We start from the raw sequence: 23466 nt of genomic DNA, 5'->3' as shown, positions 1-23466 counted from the left end.
TAGGAGGTCTCTGCAGGAGAGGACAGAAATGGACAGAGGGTCGGGCAAGCTGCGGAACTTCTCTGGTGACGCTCCTCGCTGGGAACCTTCGTGACGGTCTCTTCTTAAAACCAGCTCTTGTGAAATGTGCACTCGTGAAACCCATGCACTTAGCTACAAAGAGTTCTGGAGAGCTCCGCTGTACAAGTACTTTCATGCCCTTTGGACTGCAGTTCCTTGGTTCTTGTTAATGCCTTTCAAAAAACAGTAGGTCCTTTTCCCTAGCACACCTGAAGTTTCCGTTAAAGAACAATGCTAGCAAAGAATTTCAGACCTGGGAAACACTCTTATGATACTGTCTCCTGACTCCGTTCCTAGAGTTTTTCCAACACATTTACTCTATTGGAATATTTTTTCTCAGTGTTCACAGGTGTTTCCTTTGTACGGTTTTGGGGTTTTTTTTTTAAATAATTTTGAGAAAGAGTTGACAATCTGGGCCAATTTCAACAGGTAGTATGGGAACAATTTGACTTTCCCTCCCTCCTTTTTTATAATATCTTGCAGAATTTCAGTTGACAATAAAACAACAACAGAAACAAAAATAGTAGCGGGATCAACTTACTGACCTGACTTTGTAATACTTCCCAAAGAAACTTCAATCATCAGATCCGCTTTCTGGTCAAATGCAAGATTAGAGCATTTCTCACTCAACAGGATGCCTCTGAAGACCCCTCACCTGTAACAGCACTAAGCGCCTCCAGGTGCAGACTTGAAAACTCCACAAGACACAAACATGGTATCTCTTCATTTCTTTAATGTTTCGTGATTGAGTGGAAATGAACTGTCTTCTAAGTTTTGTGATGCATGTCCAGAGATGTTTTTTCTCAGTAGTCAATGCCCGCCCCCAAATTCTGTGCAGGAATAGTCAGAGATCATGATCCAAAGGACTTTTAGATACTCCCTTCTGTGACTGGTCTTCCCAAATTAGATTTGGTCTAATTTGATTATCTCTGTCTGTGGGGTGTAGGATTTTGAAGTATTACAAAAGTGATTGCAGAATTGGGACTGGCTAATTTTTGCACGGTGCAATTTTTGTATCAGTGACCTTGAGAAGAGTCCTTCAAATACTGTATCAGAATTATGAGTGAGAATCTTGTAAATAATTGGTTGAATGACTGAACAAAGGGAGGAAACAACAAGGAAGCCTGCCTTTCTCGAGTGCCTGGGTACAATATTTTGCCTCACCATTCCTCTAGTATGAAGTTACTGGTTGCAAATCATTTAAGTTTTCCTTCATTATAAAAGCTCCAGGGCTTCCCTGGTGGCGCAGTGGTTGAGAGTCCGCCTGCCGATGCAGGGGACACGGGTTCGTGCCCCGGTCTGGGAAGATCCCCCATGCCGCGGAGCAGCTGGGCCCGTGAGCCATGGCCGCTGAGCCTGCGCGTCCGGAGCCTGTGCTCCGCAACGGGAGAGGCCACAACAGTGAGAGGCCCGCGTACCGCAAAAAAAAAAAACCAAAACAAAAAACAAAAAACCTAGGTTGATGGATAAAGACGTGAAAGGAAGGGACTGTCATGTTCAACCTCGGTGCCGTGAATCAAAACCACAGTTTATAAACTGCCTAAAGAGGCACACGCCAATTGTGTTGCCACTGTGGGAGGTGGAAGGAACTTCCGGTTCTTGCCTACCTGCCAGATCCCTCGTGGAATGTCCCCCCAGAGCACGCCACCCCGACCCACGTGCCCTCTGCCCCTCCCCCACCGCAGAACGGTTCAGCCCGCATCTTCCTGTTTACTTTCAAACGTGTCCCTCGTTGACTTGGATCCCGAGCGTTTGCTGAAGCAGGTCGCTCTCTGGCTCCTGGTCTTGACTTTGCTCATTGAGGCTTCCAGGCAGCAGTAGTCCGTGCCCAAGCCTGCAGGATGGCTTCAATAGGAGGTAAGCCTATAGGCTGGGGGTGTGTTCTCAGAGACCCTGCCATCCTCACATCCTTCGGGTTCACACGTTACACTTAACTGTGGGCACATAGTTGGACTGAAGTAGAGGGAGAAGAGAGCACTGGACGCACAAAGGACATTTCACCTGGGGAGACTGGGGAGCCTGAAGAAACCTGAGACTGCCCTGGGGAGGAGGGGTCGTTGGAGGTGGATCAAGAGGAATTGCCCTGGCTATGGAGAAAGGATGGCAGCAGACAGTTTGATTCTTTCTAGAAGGGAGACAAGCCACTTTGAAACGTGTGTGTAAGAATGTGTGTGATGTCCTGGTGGTGACACAGGGAGGGTCATGAGGAAAGCCTAGAGCTGTATTGTGTTCCTGAGGCACCTGAAGCTTGCCTCACCATATCTTTCAAAGGGATTTAAACAGGAGCATACCGTATCTCAGGGGGCCGTGGGGAGAGATGGTCTTGGTGAGAAAACTATTCAATGGGGCTGTGTGTGGCCACAGCTGCAGTGAAGTGTCCTCTCCGAGAGCTAGGCAGGGGGTTACTCTAACTGCCGCAGCCCACACCTCGTCCACTCCTCCCAGCCCAGAGCTCACTTCTCAGTTCAGGTAACTGTTGCCTTGGATTCAACAGGGGATGGGCAACCGTTACGTGTAACTTCAGGCAACAGAGGGCTCAGGTTCTGAGTTGCTCTGAATTGTTCTTCCTTTTGTGGAATGGCAGTACTTCAGACCTACTTCATCTTGTCCAGTATCTCATGGTGGACCCTCAGGCTGCCTTGAGAGGAAGAGTTTGTTCCTATTTCATGTCACTCCTTCATGGACAGGGAACAGATGTGGAGTGGGGTTGGTTCGGGTGGAATGTCTATGAAGGCTGCTTCCTCTTTTAAAGGGGGAAGGAATGTAGCCCAGGATCAGGAAGATGATCTTCTGTGTTACTGTTAAACGTCCTATGACATCTGTTCTGGTTCGTTAGGTGCACCGTGGTGTGTACCTTGTTCTCCTGAACGGGGATGTGTTTCAGACAACTTGATCGCCATGGCATCTGGCTTATGCCTGCATCTCAGATTGTCTCTCCGTTATTGGGAGCTGGAAGGGAAAGGACCACAGGCGGTCTGTACTCCCACGACCAATGTAACATGACAATTCCCTGGCCCTTGTTTAATCCTCTGCAGCCATCACTGGCTGTGAAATGACAGAATCTAAAGGACACGCGCCTACTTCTGAGACCACCCCAAGCCCCTAGGAACAGAACTCCTGACTGATGACAGTGATTCTGGGCACTGGGGAGGGGGTGGCAGGACCTGGCCCATGTTACGTATCTGCTGTGGGTTGTTCTGAGATGCAGGTGCTTTCTGGGCCAGTGTCATGGGTTTGTATCAGGATTCCATTAGAGAGATTTTCCAGCATTTTGTTTTGTTTTGTGAGGCTAGGAAAGAAAGAGGGGGTTTATACTGAGCATCAGGAAAAGGAGGACTGAGGAGGAGGTGGGGCCCTAATATTTTACACAGTCCCTGTCCACAAAGGGCCTTTGGGGGCCTAGAACTTACCTTGCAGAAGGCCCCTACCTGCTAGTACGCCGGCTGAGGGGCATTTCTCACAGAGCGGATGTCCACACAGCTCCAGGTCTTGGGAGACAGCCTGTGAGGCTTAGGTGCCAGGGTGTGCCTTAGGGAGGCTCTCCAAGTGAGTGCTTGCTGAGGCAATTTCTTCTCGGCAGGCAGGGGTCAGGGAGCTTGGTGGATGGGCGTGGGGTCACCAGTGGAATAATTCTCAACTGGAGGTTAGGGCATGAAAATCACTTGAAGACATTTGCCCGCTGCAGTTTCCCCTGTCCAAGTGTCTCTCATCTGTGATTTACACTCTGATGCCGCAGAAAGCCTCAGTCCCACTTGCCCATTCTCCTCCTCCATTCACTCCTTTCCTTTGCCTCAACAGCATCTGCAGTGCTGGGAACGGATGTCACCATGAACCCCTGTGCCTCCTTGTCTACTTTCATGGCAGTGTCCTTTCCTCCACCCATTCCTGGCGCCCAGCACCGGCCACCCTGGGAGCAGCACCTGCCACCTCTCATCGCCCCCGCATTCCCTCCTGGCAGCAGCCTGCGGCTGCCAGCTTTCCCCAGGATGCCTTTGGTGGCTAACGGTGGCTGTGGCCCCAGTGCCCCTGGGGCTTGCAACTTCACTGTACAAGTCAGGTCACAAGGGAGGCCAGTGCAGGCCCCCCAGACTCAGACCTTTATCGTTCCTCAGGGCCCCCTCAACTTGAGCACTCCAGGGGCCCTCAGAGTGAGTGCTGCATGTCCTGCACCCATATTCTTAGCCACCCCTGCGATGGAGACCATTGTGACTGCTCCAGCTGTTGGAGTTACTCAGGCTGGCAGGGGAGGCTGGACCCCAGGCTTTCCTCCTCAAGCTCCACCACCAGCTGCCCAGATGGCCCCTAACCTTCGCCCAGTGAACTCTGGGCCATGGCCACATGGCACTTCCAGGGAGGGCAGCCTGGACACCAACCAGCCCTACGCCTCGCAGGAGGACTGCTCTAACCACCAGAGCGTGTACAGTAACTTCCGACGTTGGCAGCGCCTCAAGCCACTGGCCCGGAGACACCTTCCCCAGAGTCCTGATGCAGAAGCTCTTTCCTGCTTTCTCATGTGAGTGAACGCTCAGGGGGTCGTGAGCTTATCGGAGCTCTTACATAAAGAGGAACTGGGGATGGACTCGCAGCTTAGGTTTCTAGGGATCCTGGAAGCAAGGTGTGAGGGCGATGTCCATGCCATGGGAAGGCACATTGTCGGCCATACGGGCGAGCCTGCCAGTCCCTGACATCATGACTGAAATGTGCCTTATCTCGACTGACCCCACCCCCCTGTGAGTCTAGCCAGCTTGTTCTTCCATGATTCTCAATGTAATATGGCCTGAAGACTTGCAGTCAGAGAGGGTCGTGGTGTAAGTTGAGGAGCCAAGGAGTGGATGCCACACTCTCCTGTGCTGCCGTCTCCTTTCATACAGGACTTGAGTGTACGTGGCCGGGGGAGGTCACTTCGGAGGAGGGGGAGGAGGGCGGGGCCCAGGGGTGTGCTTCATGCACGCCTGGACTTCGTTGTTGTGGAGAATTCCAGTAAGAACTGGGTGATGGTAGAGCTCTCCTAAGGGCGTGGGCTCTCTCCCGCTAGAGTTGTGAGCCTGGCAGGCATTTCCATCCTAAACCTGCGGTCCCTCGTAAAAAGGGGACAATCACACTTCACTCAGAGGACCGTGCAGAAGACTCCTTGGGCTAATCTATGAAGTGTGAGCAGATTGCCTGGCACATGCCACGCCTCACTGATGATGGTGATTTTTATTATGAAAAGGCAGCCTTGAAGAGGAAAAGAGCTCCCCAAGGCACAGTGTCCCAGCTCTAGCCTGGGAGTGGATGGTCATCCTCGAGGGAGTGTGAGGCGGTGACGGCAGTAGCCGGGAAGGCTTGTCTCTGCCACATCCCAGACACCTGCCTCTCACCCTCCTGTGGCTCAGTCATGCTGTGTTGAGCGACGTGTGGTCCACATTGGCGGGTGGGGTCAGGCAGGTGGGGACTGGGCTGGGCACAGAGACTGACCCCGAGTGCTTACAGCCCAGCGCTTCGATCCCTGGCCCGCCTGAAGCCCACCATGACACTGGAGGAGGGACTGTGCAGGGCCGTGCAGGAATGGCAGCACATTAGCAACTCTGCCCGGATGATCTACTACGAGATGGCGCAAAAGTGAGTCAGCGTCCTGGGCCCAGGGGCTGCGTGGAGGGTGAGGCGAGTGGGTGAGGGCAGGGTCTGGCCGTGGGGGTGCTCATCAGAGAGGACAAAGGAGAAGGGCTGTCGCTCGGAACAGGGACCCCGCAGCCCAGAGGCCCTACAGTCCTCCAGAAACCCCTCCCTCACCTTGAGAGTTTGGGTCTTCTGTCCTTCCTCCACCAGGAGCTCTGCCCTCCCCTGAGTTTGACCTACCCTTGCCCTGACATGAAGGTCTCAGGACGGGGCAGGGTGAAGCTGTGAGTCCAGTAGGGGTCCAACTCCGGCCATATGGGCTGGGCCGGGGAAAGAGCTCCACCCGCCAGCCTGCTGCTTCCTTAATGGTGGCTGACAGCGGCCACTGACATAGATTTGGGACCCCCTCTCCTCATGAAAAGTGGCCTGAGTGGGTACCCTGGCATCCCTGAAGGGGCTGGGGAAGCCAGCTGTCGTCAGCCCAAAGGTCTCTGGCCCTTCCAGTGTTTGCTCCACGGTAATCCCCTTGGTTTAAGAAACAAAACCAAACAAACAAGCGCCTCTCAGAGGAAAGGAAGGCCTGTCCTCTAAGCTCAGCATCCACATCGTCCAGCTTGTCCTGAGCCCTGTCTCCAGGTCTATGTTCCAGGACTCTCAGTCCCAACCCAGGGTCCTGGATTCGGGCAAGGACCCCTGTGGGGAACACATGCCTGTTCCAGCCTCTGGCTGTCAGCCCTTCATGTGGTTCTGGATGGGTACGGGGGGGCATGAGGAGGGTACCCCCTGGGTCAGCCATGTGTCCCGGTGACCTGGTTCAGTGCAGCGACCTGGGTCTATGCTGTTGAATGCTCTCCAGTGCTGGTGAGGCAGGAAGGGTCCCAGGTCTTGTATCAGTTCCAGGAGCAGCTCTCTGCTGTGGACAGCACCTCGCAGGGCCTTGACAGCGCCAAGGCACATCCTCTCCCAATCCCTCATTCTTGGCTGCCTTTGTTGGGCTCCAGAACCCAGGCCATTTTCTCAGGCTGGCCTGTGCCTCCGTCACCCCCCAGGTTCATGCAATTTGAGGCAGAGGAGGAGATGCAGATTCAGCAGTTGCAGTGGATGCAGTGCGCGCAGGGCCTGCCTCCTCCAGCCCCACCGAAGCTGGATCCTCGGGGGCCCCCAGCCCCGAAAGTGGGCCTTCAGCCAGCCACCCAGGTTCCCACTGGAGTTGAACGCACAGGTAACAGGGGCCTAGGGTTGGCCACTGTTCCCATGTGGATCATTTTCCTTCAAGACAGGGGCACTGGTCTTTCAAGCAAAACAGCCACCGAGGCGGGGGGTGCGGGGGTGGGGTCTCAGATGCCCTTTGTCACTACGGGGTATTGACTTGGTCAATTTTGTAACTTCTCTCACACCTCCCTGTCAAAGAACTGCACACCAAGTCTGCCTAAGAAGTGGGCTTGATGGGGACACCCCTGGAAAATTGGAGGTTCCCCACTTCCTCACATGTGACTCTCTTAGATGCCCCCCTTACCTCCCCCCTCCAACTGTGCATGAAGTTTCAGGTGGCCCTGAACCCCCACACCCACATCAATGTCCCCCAACAATGCCCTCACCAGCGTGCGCTCGGTGGTCAGGAGGTGGACCGGGAGCCCCTCACCTTCCTTCCCTTCCTCCTGCTCTGCCTCAGCCTGTGCTCCCAGGATGTCCGGCCCCAGCGCCCAGCCCTCCCGCCCGAAGCCACACAGGTCCCAGCGACCCCCGGAGCCCAAGGCACCCGAGGAGATCCCACCTGAGGCTGTGAGGGAGTATATGGACATCATGGAGGCGCTGGTGGGGCCCGTCCACTCAGCCACAGGCGACTCAGATGGAGAATGGGGAGAGGACGGAAATGAGCTGCAGCAGGAAGAGGACGGCACCTACTCGGACCCGGATCTCTTAAGCTACATTGACAAGCTGTGTTCCCAGGAGGACTTTGTCACCAAAGTAGGCTAGGCCTGGAGACTGGGGTCTACAAGATGCCAGGGCATGGAACACTCAGCACCCAAGATCTGGGTTCTGCTCAGGCCGTTGGGACTTAAGCTCAGCTCCTTGTTCCTGAGCCTGGTGTTAGGGGAGGTTTACGCAGATGTTTGTGTGTATATGTTTGTGTCTATCTGTGTGTATGCCTTTGTGTCTGTGTTTGTGCCTCTGTATGTGTGCTCTTTTGTGTGTGACTGTGTATGTGCATGTTTGCGTGTGTGTGTGTGTGTGTGTGTGTGTGTGTGCTGACCATCCCTGCCTTGTGGAGGAGAGTGGGGTGGGTCTCTGCTTTTCACTTTCCCTCCTGGTCTTCTTGCCTCACAGGCCACTCCTGGCCAAGGATGCTCACAGCCTCTTCTTTCTGTTCTAGGTGGAGGCAGTCATTCACCCTGGATTCCTGGCATATTTGCTTTCCCCAGACCCACAGCTGGATCTCTTGGCCCTAGAGAAGGAGCTGGAGCAGGAGGAAGGGCTCACCCCGGAAGAAGTGAGTCATGGGAGGGAGAGGGACACTCAGGGAGCCAGGGGACCCCATGGGAGGGGGGCCCCAGGTGATCCAGGGGACAGGGGAACCCAGATGACCCAGGGGAGCCAGAGGAGGGAGGGATCCCCGGTAGAACAGGGGACACAAGGGACACCCAGGAAGACCAGGGCACAGAGGGACCCCAGTGAACAGGGGAGAGGTAGGGCCCCAGAACAGGAGGGCCACATAGCACTGTCCATCCCTCCCCTGCCTGGGACGCCTGGCATGGGGAAGGGCCCGTTCTGGGGTGGGTGCAGTGCAGGGTGAAAAGAAGGAGAGGATGGGGATCCGGGAGGGGTGGGAAAGACACAAAGCTGGGAATAAGGTGCAGGAGGATGGCAGGACTGCCACAGTGTCTGTATTTGGATTCGAGTCCTGGGGTCGCCCGTCCCCTCCTCCCCCCCAGGGCCATTGTCCCACTGCCCAGTGCTCCTCCTCTCACACGTGTGTGTGGAGCCGTCACTGTCCTCCTCCCTCCTACCAGCTGGTGCAGAAACGACTCCTGGCCTTGAAAGAGGACGACGGTGTGCGGGCAGCCCCGAGTCACAGTGCACCCGGAATGCACTCAAGTCCTTCTGAGTCTGACGCCGGCCAAGGTGCCCACAGGCACGACCAAGACCCCCATCTAGGGGTCAGTGATGAAGCCTGCCCACCAGAGATTGATTCTGAGGCTCTTCATAGGCTCATCCAAACAGACACTGACCTGTGTAGGCCCAAAGTCTTTGTTCCCTGTCGAGGACATCAGGAGGTCTCTCCATTCCGGGCCGGACGGCCCTCCCCTCCCCAGGATCAAAGGCGCACTGGCCCTCTACTGGGACCCAGGGATGCATCTCTTCTCAGAGAGGCCTCTCCTGTTCGGGAGGCCCGAGGGCCCAGGGACGGGTCCAGTGAGGACGAGGAGGAGCTCTCCAGCCTGGCCTTCCTCTCTGGCTCTCTGCAGAGCCTGCTGCCTTTCTGGCTGTCGCAGAGTCCTGTGCGTGCCTCAGGCCTGGCCTCCCCTGGAGGTTGGGGGGCCCAGAGTGCTCCTTAGGCCCCCTCCTCTCAGAGAAGAGGCCTCAGCCCAGCTCCACCAGCCGCTCCCAAGTCGAGGAAGTGGGCTCTGTGTGGACACCCAGCCGCTGCTGAGAAGCTGCCCATCCCCGGGGCTGGCCTCGGCGTCTCTGGGAGGCCAGCCTTGGCTCTGGGGCTGGCTCGCCCCTCACAGCCCAGAAAGAGAAAACGTGACCCGTTTGTCACAGAGAAGCGTGGGTGGAGGAAGAAGAAGCACTGCAGCCAGTAGGGAACAGCTGGGCCAGCCCTCCAGGGGAGCCTAGGGCTCTTCCTCCTCCCAGTGCTGATCCTGGATGATGTGGGGGGAAGGGAGGGTGGGCAGGACCACCAGGGTGGGGAGGGGGAGCGGGATTGTGGGGGGTTAGGGAGGTGGGGGAGGTGGGTGTGGCCAGGTGTGGGTGGGAGGAGGACCTTTGGAGTGATGTATGTAAATTGTGAACAAAGATCGTTTTCGTGGGAAATGCTCTCAGGCCACTGTCATCTTGTTGGTGTTGAGCTGCTCCACAGAGAGCGATCCTGAGAGGAAGGAAGGATGAGGGAGGTCACAGGAGCTCTGGATCTACAGGTGGCCACACCTTTCCTCCACATAGACAAGGACTCCTCAGGCTGCTCCTGGGAACGCACAGCTCTCACTTGCCCCAGGGATCCCCTCATCATGCCCTTCTCTAACGCCTGCTTGGCTAGGGCCCTTCTGGGGCACCTGTACCATCTGCTGCATCCCTGAACCTTCTGGGGAGGCAGAGCTGCTTTTGTGCCTTTCCGCCCTCTGGACACTCACCAGTTTCTAGGATGGAGCCTGGAGACAGCCCTTGTCATTATGGAGCTTCTCTCTGCTTCCCTGAAGTGGCCAGGCGACGGCGCTGGGATGACCCTCCGCTCATCCAGGGTTTCCTGTGTGGGTGGCCTGACCAGAGAGGAAAAGTCTTGGCCATGGGGACAGGACTGTCTGCCTCATCGTAGCGGGAGCATCCTCTAGTCCCACTGGGATTATTGCAATGTGGAGAGTGGTGGAGGCCGCTACCTCTTAATCCTAATGAGGGTGCTACAAGGGGAATGGGTGTGGGGAAATTCATGGGGCACCCGTTAAAGGTGTGTATAAGGGAAAGGACAGTTGGGCCCCTTTGTGGAACTTGTGGGATTTCTGTGCAGCAGCATCTCGTTCAACTGAGGGAGGAGGACCCATGTGGCTGTGGCCATGGGGACTGGCGTCCGGGGCCTCCGGGTCTGCAAAGACACCCCAGAACTACTGTCCCTTCCCTTTGCACCCATGGCTGGACATGTGTGTGTATCGGTATCAACACTGGTTTGTATCCCCATAGAAAACAGATCCTCCTAACAAACTATGACCACGTTTCACAAGAACAGCTTGCTCACAGGGGCAGCAGGGGGTGGGAGAGGTGTCTGTGGCCCCAGATCTGAGTGGGAGCTGGGATCCATGCTGAGGAGTGTGGAGGCCTCAGTCACCGTCCTGTGGGTGCCGGCAGAGACTTCGAATCATCAGAGCAGGGGAAATGACCGCTCATTAGAGTGAGACGAGCAAACAACGAGGGGCAGGGAGTAGACCCCTGCTGTCTCCCAGAAGTGCTTCCCCTCCCAGTCTGCTTAGCCTCTGTCACAGCCTGTGCTGGCCCACCTCTGAAGCCCCTTCCTCCTAAAGCACTGAGATGCTCTGATCTTTTATGGACCTGCCCTGGGCCTCACCCCCCCTTCCCTGCTGGCCAAAGGCTCTTCTCCTGCTTCTGAGTTCTGATTCCTTCCCCAGGACCCAGGCAGGTGTTAGGACAACAGAGACTCCCTGAACATGACCCCTACACCACCAGCATGCAATACTGGGGCCGCAGGCTTTCACAGGTGGCCTGACTCTCTGCTGGACCCTGCAAAGAGCTTGGAGAAGAAAGGGGCTCATGTCTCTCCACCTCCACAGAATCTGTAGGTCAGCCTCACAGGTCCTTCTCTGTCCAGGTGGGCAGCACATATGTGCTCCCAGCCCTCCTTGACCCTTTGTGAAAGAAAGTTTTTGCAGCTTAGTAGTCTGATATTAGTCAAGGTGTCTCAGGGCTTGTTCCTTTTGAAGCCCTACAGGAGAATCTGTTTCCTTTCCCTTTCTGTCTTCTAGAAGCTGCCTGCATTCCTTGGAATTTGTCCCTTCTTCCATCTTCAAAGTGCATCACTTTAATCTCTGCTTCCCTCATCACATGGTCTCTCCAACTCTGACTCTTCCTGTGGCCCTCCTATACAGCTCTTTGTGTTTATATATAGCCCACCCAAAAAATTTATGATCACCTCTTCATCTCAAGATTTTTTACTTAGTCACAGCTGCAAAGTCCATTTTTCCATACAAGGTAACGTTCACATATCGTTATAGGAGGGGTTAAACACGGACGTTTTTGGGGAGCCATAATTTACCCTACTAGAAGAAATCCACAAGAATACCTACCATCAGAATCCACATGAATAACAGACTATGACCAAGTGGCGTTGATTCCAGGGACGCAAGCCTTGTTCAATGGTAAACACTCATCAATGTAATCTACCAGATTGAGTCTAAAGAGGAGACACGTGCTGTCACAAGTGTTAACACAGAACAGGCGTTTAACGGAATTCAACACCGCTTCACATTAAAAATGCTCAGAAGACTAGGAATAGAAGGTCACTACCTCAACCTAATAAAGCACATCTACAAAAAACCTACTTCTAACATCACATGAATTGGTGAAAGAATGAATGCTTTTCCCTGAGTTCAAAAACAAGGTTAGAATGTCCACTCTTATCTTAGTTTTCAACTTAGCACTTTAGATTCTAGTTAGTGTAGTACAGCAAGAAAAGGAAAAAAAGAGGCATACATATTAGAAAAGAAGAAATATAACTGTCATTCTTTACAGATGACATAATTGTCTACATAGAGAATTCCAAGGAATGTATAAGTAGACTCATAATAAATTATAGTCACTTGCTTTAGCAGGATCTCAGAATATAAAATCAATACATAAACATTAATACACAACATTGATCATATTTCCATATACTAGTAACAAACTGAACGATTGAAAACCAAAATTTAAAACATATTAAATAGGTTCCAGTTCAAGATGGCAACAGACGAAGATCCTGAACCCACCTCCTCCCACAAACACACCAAATCTACAGCTACATATGGAAAAATTTCCTCTGAAGAAAACTAAAAGATGGTGGAGCAACCCCTTCACATCAGGAAAACCAGAGGGAAACCACATCAGAACAGGTAGGAAAGGCTGAGACACAATTTTGCCATAAACCCCATCCTTGGTGTGGAGACACACAATTAGGAAAGAACTCAAAACCTGGAGCTTCTTCCTGAGAGGTGAAGGGTTTGGACCCCACATTGGGCACTCCAAATTTTAAGGCTGGCACCTGAGAGATAGACGGCCAAAACATGTGACTTTGAAGACCAACAAGGCACATCCCATGAGACCCACAGGGCTGTGGTGAACTGAGGAACAGCTCTTAAAGGGCCTGTGCACAGACTCACCTGCCCGAGGGCCAAGTGCAGAAGCAGCCCTTTGAAAAGCACTCTGACTTTTTGTGAAAGAGATTCACTTCCCAATTTTCAAGCATTAATCTGAGAAACAGGGGCCTGCTGGAATACTCCCCAGGGACAGAGGCTGGCGGGTGCCATCTTCCTGCGCTCTCTCTGCCTTGATAAAACTGAAAGGTGCCATCTTTCTTCCCCTTTTTCCTTTCCTGCAGGTGACAACTTTGTGCTCCAGCCATCTGGCTCCTTCTTCCCTGCTCTTCCTCTGTCTTGCTATATATATATTTTTTCCTTCTTCTTTTTCTTTTTTTCTTTTCCCTCTTTCCCTTTATTCAAATGGTGTCATCTTTGCACTCTTCCCACCGCCTCACTCCAGCCAGTAAGCATCATCTTCACACTTTCCTTCTGATGTGCTCCAGAGAGCCAGAATCTCCAAGACGGGAGATCCCGTTTTTGTGGCCTCCACTCAGGGGATGCTCCTTGATCACCTGGCTCTGGAGGCCAGCAGGGATTTCTTTTCTGGGTCCCATGGGACTGTAACAATTGGAGAGACAGTTCTTTGCAGGATACCACCCCAGGATGTACCATTACAAATTAGACTGAGACACAGCCCCAGCCTTTACATGAAAAAGGCCTATTTGCTAGTAGGGACAAGACTTAAGAGCAGGCTTCAGGTTCAGCACACATCTAGAGGCTACGGATGTGCTCTCAGGGAAGGTAGCCTGGGGGTACCATCTTTCCACCCTCACTCTGCCTTACTACAGTTCACTGGTATCTCCCAGAATGGAGCATGTACACTTATCTGAAGCGCTGTTTTCTTGTGACTGCTCCCCAGGGAACACCTTCAGCTTGCTTGCTTCTGGGGCCCAGCAGGGCTTACACTTGCAATCTCACAAGACTGAATATATTTGCATTCTTTAAAAGCTGTTACCAAATTTTCTGGCTTCCTATCAACCTGAATCTGGGTGCTGCCTGAGATCCTCCCCTTTGGGATGCTTATTTGTCTTGGCACACCCTCAACTGCTGGGATGGTGTGCCATGTCTATTAAAAATAAACTGCTTAGACAATCACAAAGGTTTGAAAGGCAACCAAGAGTAGACAGGGTTAAATGACAAGGTTCATCTGTCACACAGCTCTTCAAGACTGGGAGATGTGGCTATTTCACTTAATGCATAGAAACCAACACAGAGAGTCAAGCAAAATGAAGAAAGAGAGGACTATACTCCAAAAAAAGAACAAAATAAAACCTCAGGAAAAAATCTTAATGAAATGAACATAAGTAATTTACTTGATAAAGAGTTCCGAGTTATGGTCATAAAAATGCTCACTGAACTCAGAAGAAAATGGATGAAAACAGTGAGAACTTCAACGAAGAAACAGAAGATATAAGAAAGGTCCAAATAGAAGTCACAGAACTGGAGAATGCAATAACTGAACTTAGAAATATAATAGATGAAGCACAAGAAAGAATAGGTGAACTCAAAGACAGGTCAGAGGAACTCATCCAATCAGAGAATAAGGAAGAAAAAAGAATGAAAATAATGAATATAGCTTAAGGGATTTATGGCACATCAAATGGAATAACATTCACCTTATAGGAACTCCAGAAGGAGAAGAGAAAAGGGGGCAGAAAACATTCATAGAAATAATATCTGAAAACTTTTCCTAACCCGGGGAAAGAAACAGACGTCCAGATACAGGAAGCCCAGAGAGCTCCAAAGCAGATCAACCTAAAGAGATCCATACCAAGAAATATCAAAATTAAAATGTCAACGTTAAAGATAACAAGGGAATCTTAAAATCACCAAGAGAAATACAACTTGTTATATAACCTGTTATATACAACTTGTTATACAACTTGTTATATAACGACATCAACCTAAAAAGCTTCTACACAGAAAAAATAAACAGTCAACAAAATGAAAGGGCAAGCTACAGAATGGGAGAAAATATTTGCAAATCATGTATGTGATAAGGTGTTAATATCCAAAATATATAAGGAACTCATACAATGGCTATATATATAGATATATAGATATATAGATATATAGATATAGATATAGATATAGATATAGATATAGATAGATTTTCAAACAATTCAATTAAAACTTGGGCAGAAGAACTGAATAAAATTTTTTCCAATGAAGACATCCAAATCACAAACAGGTTCATGAAAAGATGATCTACATCACTAATCACCAGGGAAATGCAAATCAAAACTACAACAAGATATCACCTCAAAGAGACTAAGAGGTAACAAATGTTGACAAGGTGCAGAAAAGGAAACCCTTGTGCACTGTTGGTGGGCGTGTAAATTGGTACAGCCGCTATGGTAAACAATATGGAGTCTCCTCAAAAAATTAAAAAGAAAACTAGCATATATTAGCAATCCTGCTTTGGGTATATATATATCCAAAGAAAATGAAATCACTATTTCAAAGAGATATCTGCACTTGCACGTTCATTGCAGCATTATTCACAATTGCCAAGAAATGGAAACAACCAAAGTGTCCATACATGGATAAATGGATATAGAAGATGTGGTATGTACATAGATGGAATATTATTCAGCCATGAAAAAGAAGAAAATCCTGCCACTTGCAACATTTATGGATCCTTGGGGCATTATGATGAGTGAAATAAGTGAGAGAGAGAAAAATAAATACTGTATGATATAACTAAATTGTAGACTCTAAAACAGCCAAACCCAGAGAAACAGAGAATAGAATGGTTGTTGCCAGGGGTTGGGGTTGGGGGAAATGGGGAGATGTTGACCAAAGGGTAAAATATCCAGCTAGCAGATGAATTTCTGGGAATCTAATCTACAGCATGGTGATTGCAGTTAACAGAACTGTATTATATGCTTTAAAGTTGCTAAGAGAGTAGATCTTAAATGTTCTCATGGAAAAAAAGAAATGGTATTTATGTGAGGTAATGGAGTTGTGTTAACTAGCTCCGCTGTGGTAATCATTTCACAACATGTAACATACCAACAAGTTGTACACCTTAAACTTACACAATGCCATATGTCAATTACATCTCAATAAAGTTAGAAAAAATACAGAAAACAGACTGTTGCACAACATTCAAGCAAAAATACTAGTTTTGGACTGCTTTTTCTTGAATGTAGTCATTGTTCCTTCTTGAATCTGTTTTGTATCACATGATAGCAGACTCATACAGGCAGCTTACTTCTGATCAGGCTCAGCCAAAAAGAAGCAACTGATGGTATATGGGAGATTAGGGATAAGCTACGAGATTTCTCCCTTTCTTCCTCTACTTTGTGAAGATTCTCCAGCAGCAACTGTGTAACTTCCACGGCTCCAACTCCAATGACACGGAACTGGTATGGTCTGCCATTGATGATCATTTAACCTGGCCCTGGACTCCTTTACAACCCTCTCCTTAACTTTGCCTTTCCAGCATAGGGGTAAAAGTAAATTCCTGTTCCTACTAATCACTTCATTATCTAGGTGGCCCTTCTTTACTTCTCAGAAGTTTCATCACTGGTGTTCTTAATACCCTGTACTAAATTTATTTGCAAAGATTTGAAACAATTTCTATTTTATTTGTTATAGGCAAATACAGTATAATAAAATTTCCAAATATTAAAAAAATTAGAATAGACATGAAATCTCAAAATGGGGAAATATTAGCCACGTTTAGGAAGAAAATGTACTAATATTATTGGAGGAGAGAATTCAGGAATTGGAAGATAACACTAATGAGTTTGGAAGGTATAAGACTGTGGAGAAGTTTGAATGGTGGGCTTCATGCCACAGGAAATAGGGAGTGAGTCAAAGTTCTATAAAGATTGTGCTCACTTCAGCAGCACATATACAAAGTTTTATAAGATTAATCTGAAAGTGGTAGGCAGTTTGGAGTATGTGATGGAGTGATGTCAAAGAAAAAATGCACCAGATGGTTAAACAGGCAAGGAGTACTTTACTCAAGATGATTCTGTAATAGGGGAGAGAGACTGAACTCCGTTCTGCTGAAACAAAAGGCACAGAAGTTTTTAGATGCCAGGATGAGCTGTAGGAAAAATAGTAGAGGATGCTGGGGAAGAGGTTGGTCAATATAATTAGACCATCTCTGTTTGCTTTGGCTCTTATCAAAGTTAGGCTCCTATACTCCCCACAGAGACTGGGAACTAGGGGCAGTACCTTTCTTGAAGGTTATATTTCAAAGAGCTGACTCCCAGGTCCTTGAGAAAGACACTTCTGGGTTGGAAAATTATCAAGTGACTAGGAGAAAATTTACATCTCAAAGGGGCAGAGAAAGAATTTACAATTTCAAGTTTCTTAAAGTAAATGTTTTCAGAAAAGGGAGGTTAAGGGCCTATGGTAAAGAAAAAACCTGTCTGAAGTTTAGCCAAACTGAGGGAAACATTAAGGCCATCTTGATCAGTAGTTAAAATTAACATTACCTTCAGGAAGGTTATTTTATAAAGGCATGATCTATAGGAGTAAAGAAAAGCAATGCTTTAGAAACTTTATCAGAAGAATCAAAAGTAATTGTCTGCTAGGTAGATACAGGTCAGGAATAATGAGAAAGGGCAGTTACAAGGTAAACTCAACTAATGTTCTCTGTGTTGTAGCTTTAATAAAGATGAAACACGTAGAAAAAAAATAATCCATTGGTACATGGTGAGAGCCAATTGGATGGATTGCCCAATTAGAAATACTTCTTTATTTTCTAGTCATTATCAGTCAAGGATTAACAAACCTACTTTTATTAGATACACTTCTGTCTAGGGATTGAGAAATAATTTTTTAAACCTAATCACTACTTTATTTCTGTGAGATTTTTAAAAATATACTTTGGGGAAAAGTAACGGAAGAGTGATATAGCACTAAAACATTGAAGTGAATGTCATAATAAGATCCTATCTTTCTCAATTTAAGGAGAAAAAAAGGAAGGGCAAAAGAAATGGGCAGAAAGTAAGTTGACCTACCAGTCATTGTGTCAAGTGTTTTCATATATTTATCTAATTTAATACTCACAAAACAATGAGACATAAGGAAGATATTTATCCCATTCCGTAGATGAAACTCTGTTTACAAAGTAATATATCAACCAATTGTAGAGCTGACCCTTGAGTTTAAGGCCTTACGTCTGTTGAAATGCAAGAGCCAAACCCTGCTAATACAAGGTGCTTAGAATAGGTAGACTTCAGTGAGCAGGAAAATTAGAGCATGCGTGAACTGATGACAAGTTCTGCTGATCTAGTAGCTTTGTGAGATTTGTCTAGATTCAAAGGCCCTTGCTCTCCTAAACCATCAAACTATCGGTGGTCTCCTTCTTAAACAACCAATATTTGCAGAGCTATTCAGACTTTGGGTCATGGTATTTTTTCAAGGATTAACTATTATCACTGGCTTTTCAAATTTTAACTTTAGAAAGTCCTTGCTTTTGTTGGAAGCAATGTTAAATTTTGATGCAGTTGTTTGCAGGGATGAAACTTGGTCGCCCTCTGGAGGCTATTCTCAGGTCTGACTACCATACCTTAATTTTGAGAAAGAAGTCAGGTCTTAACAATTTAACGACTCACTTTAAATGTGTGGAAATTATGTATATACATTATACTTTTTTAGAAGTTACAAAAACACTGAGTTCAAAATGCTCAAAATATTTTAAAATGCTGAATTAAACGTTTTATGGCATAGCATGTTTTGAATTCCTGTTCTCCCTTTGGAAATGGAGATGGTCATCATTCCCCTTTTATCATGCACTATCTATAATGGGACTAAAACCGTTATTTTTCCTCCCTTGTCATAGGAACCCATGGGCAATTAGTTCTATAAATTGAATGATAAAGCATATGACACAATACTATACACTCAATTACTACCAAGATCTTTCATTTTAGGTTTAAAAAAAAATCTCTAAATTTCCAATTAAAAAAATTTTTTTCTTTCTCCCAGAGATAAAACATCGGAACTTACAAGAACCCTTAAAAACAGAATGGCTCAAAGGATAAAAATGTTTTGCTCCCTAATTCATTCTTTTTCAGTTTTCTTGTAGAAGGTGTATTATACCAGTTAGTGAAAATTATACAAGCAAAGTTCTTGCCACATACTGGTGACAGCTTTTCTACATAAAGTAAGCAGTTAAGGGGCTTCCCTGGTGGCGCAGTGGTTAAGAATCCACCTGCCAATGCAGGGGACACGGGTTCCAGCCCTGGTTCCGGAAGATCCCACATGCCGCGTAGCAACTAAGCCCATGCGCCACAACTACTGAGCCTGCAATCTAGAGTCCGTGTGCCACAACTATTGAGCCTGCGCTCTAGAGCCCATGCGCCACAACTACTGAAGCCTGCGCACCTAGAGCCCATGCTCCGCAACGAGAAGCCACCGCAATGAGAAGCCCGCACACTGCAACGAAGAGTAGCCCCCACTCTCCGCAACTAGAGAAAGCTCACGTGCAGCAACGAAGACCCAACACACAGCCAAAAATAATAAATAAAAATTTTTTAAAAAGTAAGCAGTTATGAGCTGCTATAAACCTACTGTTTCTTCCCTTGATTTAAATGAATTTAATTCTTTAAATAACTGAGCAGGTAGAGAATTTAGACCCAACCATTATTAGATATACCTTATACAACCACAGTGGTATAAAAACCCTGTAACATGAAAGTGTTGTGGAGGTCCTTCTGGTCTTCTGAGACCGGGACACCCGTACCTTCATGTCCCATTTATAAATGTTCCTGTATAATGTTTGGGATGCTGAAATATTTCATGAGATAGATACACCATGCGTATTATATGCCTTCCCTATATCTCTCTCAACTACATCCCTCTAATGAGTTGGTGCAGCTCCAAGGCTCTATCCAGTAACAAGGTAGTGTCAGGCAGTGCTTGTTGTACTCACTGGCTTTTAATCCTCCAACTGCCTTGTAATCTCCTCCTTCACACCTGGATGCTTAGAAATGGCATATTTCCTGAGGAAGAGGTTTCTAGGGAGTCCTGTATACTTGCTTGACATGGGGACAGGAGGATGGAGGAACAGAAGGGAAGATATTGGGAAGATGAACGGGGTTTTTTTATATAAATTTTTATGCCATAAAAACTATAGGTACCAAGCAAAGCAATCAGGGAAATTTATATTCATGCATTAATTTACCACTTACAATGATGAGTAGATAGAGAACATTAGATAGATTAAGGAAGTATCTAGGAGGTAAAATGGATAAGACTGATAATGGATAGGATATAGTGGCTGATGTGAGAGCTTGAACTCAAGGATTATTGTTAGGTGCCTGGTTTATACAACTGGGTGAATGGTGTCACTACACGCTAAGACAAATGAAAATGAAGGAGGAGAGATTCGGCAGTTTAGGGAGACCATGAGTATTTAGCTTTATGTATATTTTTAATGAACAGATTTAGATGTTAAATAGGCAACTGGATTTACAGAATTCAGATTAGAGGTCTCAGGTACACAAATGTCCAAACTTTATGGAGTTGGTAACTGAAGCTGTGTGTTTCTGTGAAATCATATTACGAGTTCTAGAGTGAGAGGACATAATGGCCTAGAACCGAATTTTGAAGAATTTCAACATTTAATGTCTGAGGAGAAGGATATGTACCTGCAAAGAAGATAGAGAATGAACTGCCACAGAGATTAGAGGAAAACCAGAGGAGTTTTGGGGTCAAGGAAAATCAAGTCTCAAAGACAGAAGCAAATCCTACTTACAGGTCAAGTAACTAGGAGATAAAATTTTCACATCGCATCCATGGATTTGGAAATAAGTTATGAAGTAACTTTTTATTGGAGTAATTTGGGAGTGGGTTGAAGCATGAGAAGGAAGTAATAAAGTGAAGATATCAAATATAGATAAACATTTATAAACAGCTTTATGGAGGTACAACTGATGCACAAAAAATGGCACATGTTTAATGTATACTATTTGATGAGTTTGGACATATGCATAAACCCATGAGACAATTAACACAATCAAGGTCATAGACATATCTGTCCCCTCCAAAAGCTTCCTTGTGTCCCATTTTTTCTGTGTGTGGTAAGAACACTTAACACGAAATCGACCCTCTTAACTAATTTTAAGTGCTTAACACTATTGTTAACTACAGACACTCTTTGTACAGCAGATTTATCGAATTTATTCATCTTGTATAGCTGAAAATTCATACCTGTTGAACAACAGCTCCCCATTTCTCCCTTTCCCCAGCCCCTGGCAACCAACATTCTATTCTCTGCTTCCGTGAAGTCTGATTATTTTAGATACCTCATATAAATGGAATTATGCAGTATTTGTCCTTCTGTGACTGGCTTATTTACTCAGCGTATTGTCCTCCAGGCTCATCCCTGTTGCCACAATGGTAGAACCTCCCTCTTCTTTTAAAGTTGAAAATATTCCATTGTAAATATATACTACATTTTTTGAACCATGCATCTGTCGATGGACATTTTGGGAAAAGCTTCTTGACATTGATCTTGGCAACGATTTATTGGCTATGACACCAAAAGCACAGACCACAGAAGCAAAAATAGACAAGTAGATCTACATCAAAATAAAAAGCTCCTGCACAGCAAAGGAAACAACCAACAGAATGGAAAGGCAACTAATGGAATGGGAGAAAATATCTGCAAATCATGTATCTGGTAAGGGGTAAATATCCAAAATTTGTAAGGAATTCCCACAACTAAGTAGCAAAAAACCAAATAACTCGATTAAGAAATGGGCAAAGGACTTGAATATACATTTTCCAAAGAACACATAGGAATGGCCAAAACGTATATGAAAAGGTACTCAGCATCACTAAGCATCAGGGCAATGCAAATCAAAATCACAAAGAGATATCACCTCACACCTGTTAGGATGGTCAGTGTCAAAAATACAAAGGTAACAAGTACTGGGGAGAATATGGAGAAATTGGATCTCTTGTACACTGTTGGTGGGAATACAAAATGGTATGTAGTCACTATGGAAAACAGTATGGAGGCTTCTCAAAAAATTAAAAATAGAACTATCATATGATTTAGCAATCCTACCTCTGAATGGATTTATGTATATATATATATATATATATATGTATATATATATATGTATATATATGCATGTGTGTGTGTATATATATATGTATAAGAGAACTGAAATCAGGATCTCAAAAAGATTGCACTCTCATGTTCACTGAAGCATTATTCACAATTGCCAAGATATAGAAAAACATTTTCAAGAATTATTTTAAAAACTGTGCCTTTGAAGAAGAGATAGTGTGGTAATTAGAAACAGAAGTCAGGTGGAGAAAGGTGAGTTTGGTTTTGCTTTTCTTTTTTGCTTTACTCTTCTTTATTATTTTTCCCAATTTGGAAGATTTTAGAATGTTTAAAAAAGATAGTGGAAAAGATCCAGATTAGAGAAGGTATTGAACAAAATAAGGATCCTTAGAGAGTGGAAGGTGACACAATCCAAATCACGAGTAAGGGAATTGGGTTCAGTAGGAATACAGTTTCTGTTCTGTTAAATTACCAAAGGAGACAAAGATGGGAGCAGATGTAGTAATTCTATTATATTAATTAAGAGGAAAGTTCTCCTAATGTCTTTTCTTTTCTTTTCTGTGAATTAAAAGAGATTATCTCCTGCTATTATAGCAAATGGTGGGGACATGGCCATTTAAGAACAGTGCAATAGCTGAATCACTTTGTTATACAGCAGAAACTAACACAACATTGTAAAGCAATTACACTCCAATAAAGATGTTTAAAAAAAAAGAATAGTGCAGAGAGAGAGAACGCACTGTAGAGAGTGGGAAATGATGGGTCCAGATTAATGTAGCAGAATTAAAGGGCAATATTAAAGGATCTTTTAGGTTAGTGATCATGAATTTACAAAGGAAACAATCTAAACTATTATACACTTTACTTGGGAAGACTTTGAAAGCTGGAGATCAAGAAAAGAGAAAGCAATGGTTTGGGTTGGTCCAGCATAATTAAAAGACACTGGAACGGGGTAGGGACAAACACACTATTAGATAATGGACATTGGAATGTAAGAGAGTAAGGAGAGATACAAAGGCAGTATCAGGAGAAAGCAAGGGAGTAAACAGACCTGCTTCAAAGTACTATCATAGTGGTGGGGTATTTGAACAAATGAACTGGAATGTGAGAAGTTATTGAAAAGGGATGGCATATTTGTGTTAATAATTTTTAAAGACTATTTCTCTTTTTCCAGCTCTGATTTTTATTTTAGAGGACTGACTCCTGAAATCTCGGTTTCCCAGGATTCACTGACAACTAGCTTCCAATTAATTTTGAGTAAAGGAAGGACTGGTGAGAGTTTGGAAGAAGGGGATAGGGGAGAACCCAGAATGACCTCTTTCTTTGAGTTGTACATACAACTGAGGCTTCGTCTCCCTCATGCGTCCAATTCCTCCTGCTCAAGGGCTTCTCCCTCCATGTTCCCAGCACCAACCAGCAGTCTCTACATTCATTACAGTTCTGCTTAGGGGATTCAGTCTTTCCAAACTCTAGGTTGCCTTCCTATTTCATTTGACTCCAGCTTTTATAACTTTTGAAACAAGCTCCTTTTACTAAAAACTACTTTCTAAACTTCCTGAAGCAGATTTCCTGTCCTGCATGAGTAATCCCAGGAAAAAGATGCTCAAGATGGGACTCTGGAATAAGGTTTTGAGCTTGAATGTACTAGTGACTCCATTGCCAATGAAAAGACAAGTGCTTCTTTCGAGTAGTGGAAGC

General features: G+C 46.5%; 1 long non-coding RNA gene across 4 annotated transcripts in view; it reads right to left on the bottom strand.

The window, feature by feature from the left end:
* The window catches only part of LOC308610661, a 279944-nt gene that overhangs the window by 13441 nt on the left and 243037 nt on the right, over positions 1-23466 (bottom strand). For all 4 annotated transcript variants that reach the window (XR_014014600.1, XR_014014601.1, XR_014014602.1 and 1 more), the window contains one exon: positions 10014-10139. This is a non-coding gene — a long non-coding RNA (uncharacterized lncRNA). The remainder of the gene's footprint in view (positions 1-10013; positions 10140-23466) is intronic.

The sequence above is a fragment of the Mesoplodon bidens genome (assembly GCF_964165515.1).
Source record: "Mesoplodon bidens genome assembly, chromosome: 2".
Lineage (NCBI taxonomy): Eukaryota > Metazoa > Chordata > Mammalia > Artiodactyla > Ziphiidae > Mesoplodon > Mesoplodon bidens.
The sequence above is the reverse complement of the archived record's forward strand: the minus strand, read 5'-3'. Positions and strand labels throughout refer to the sequence as shown.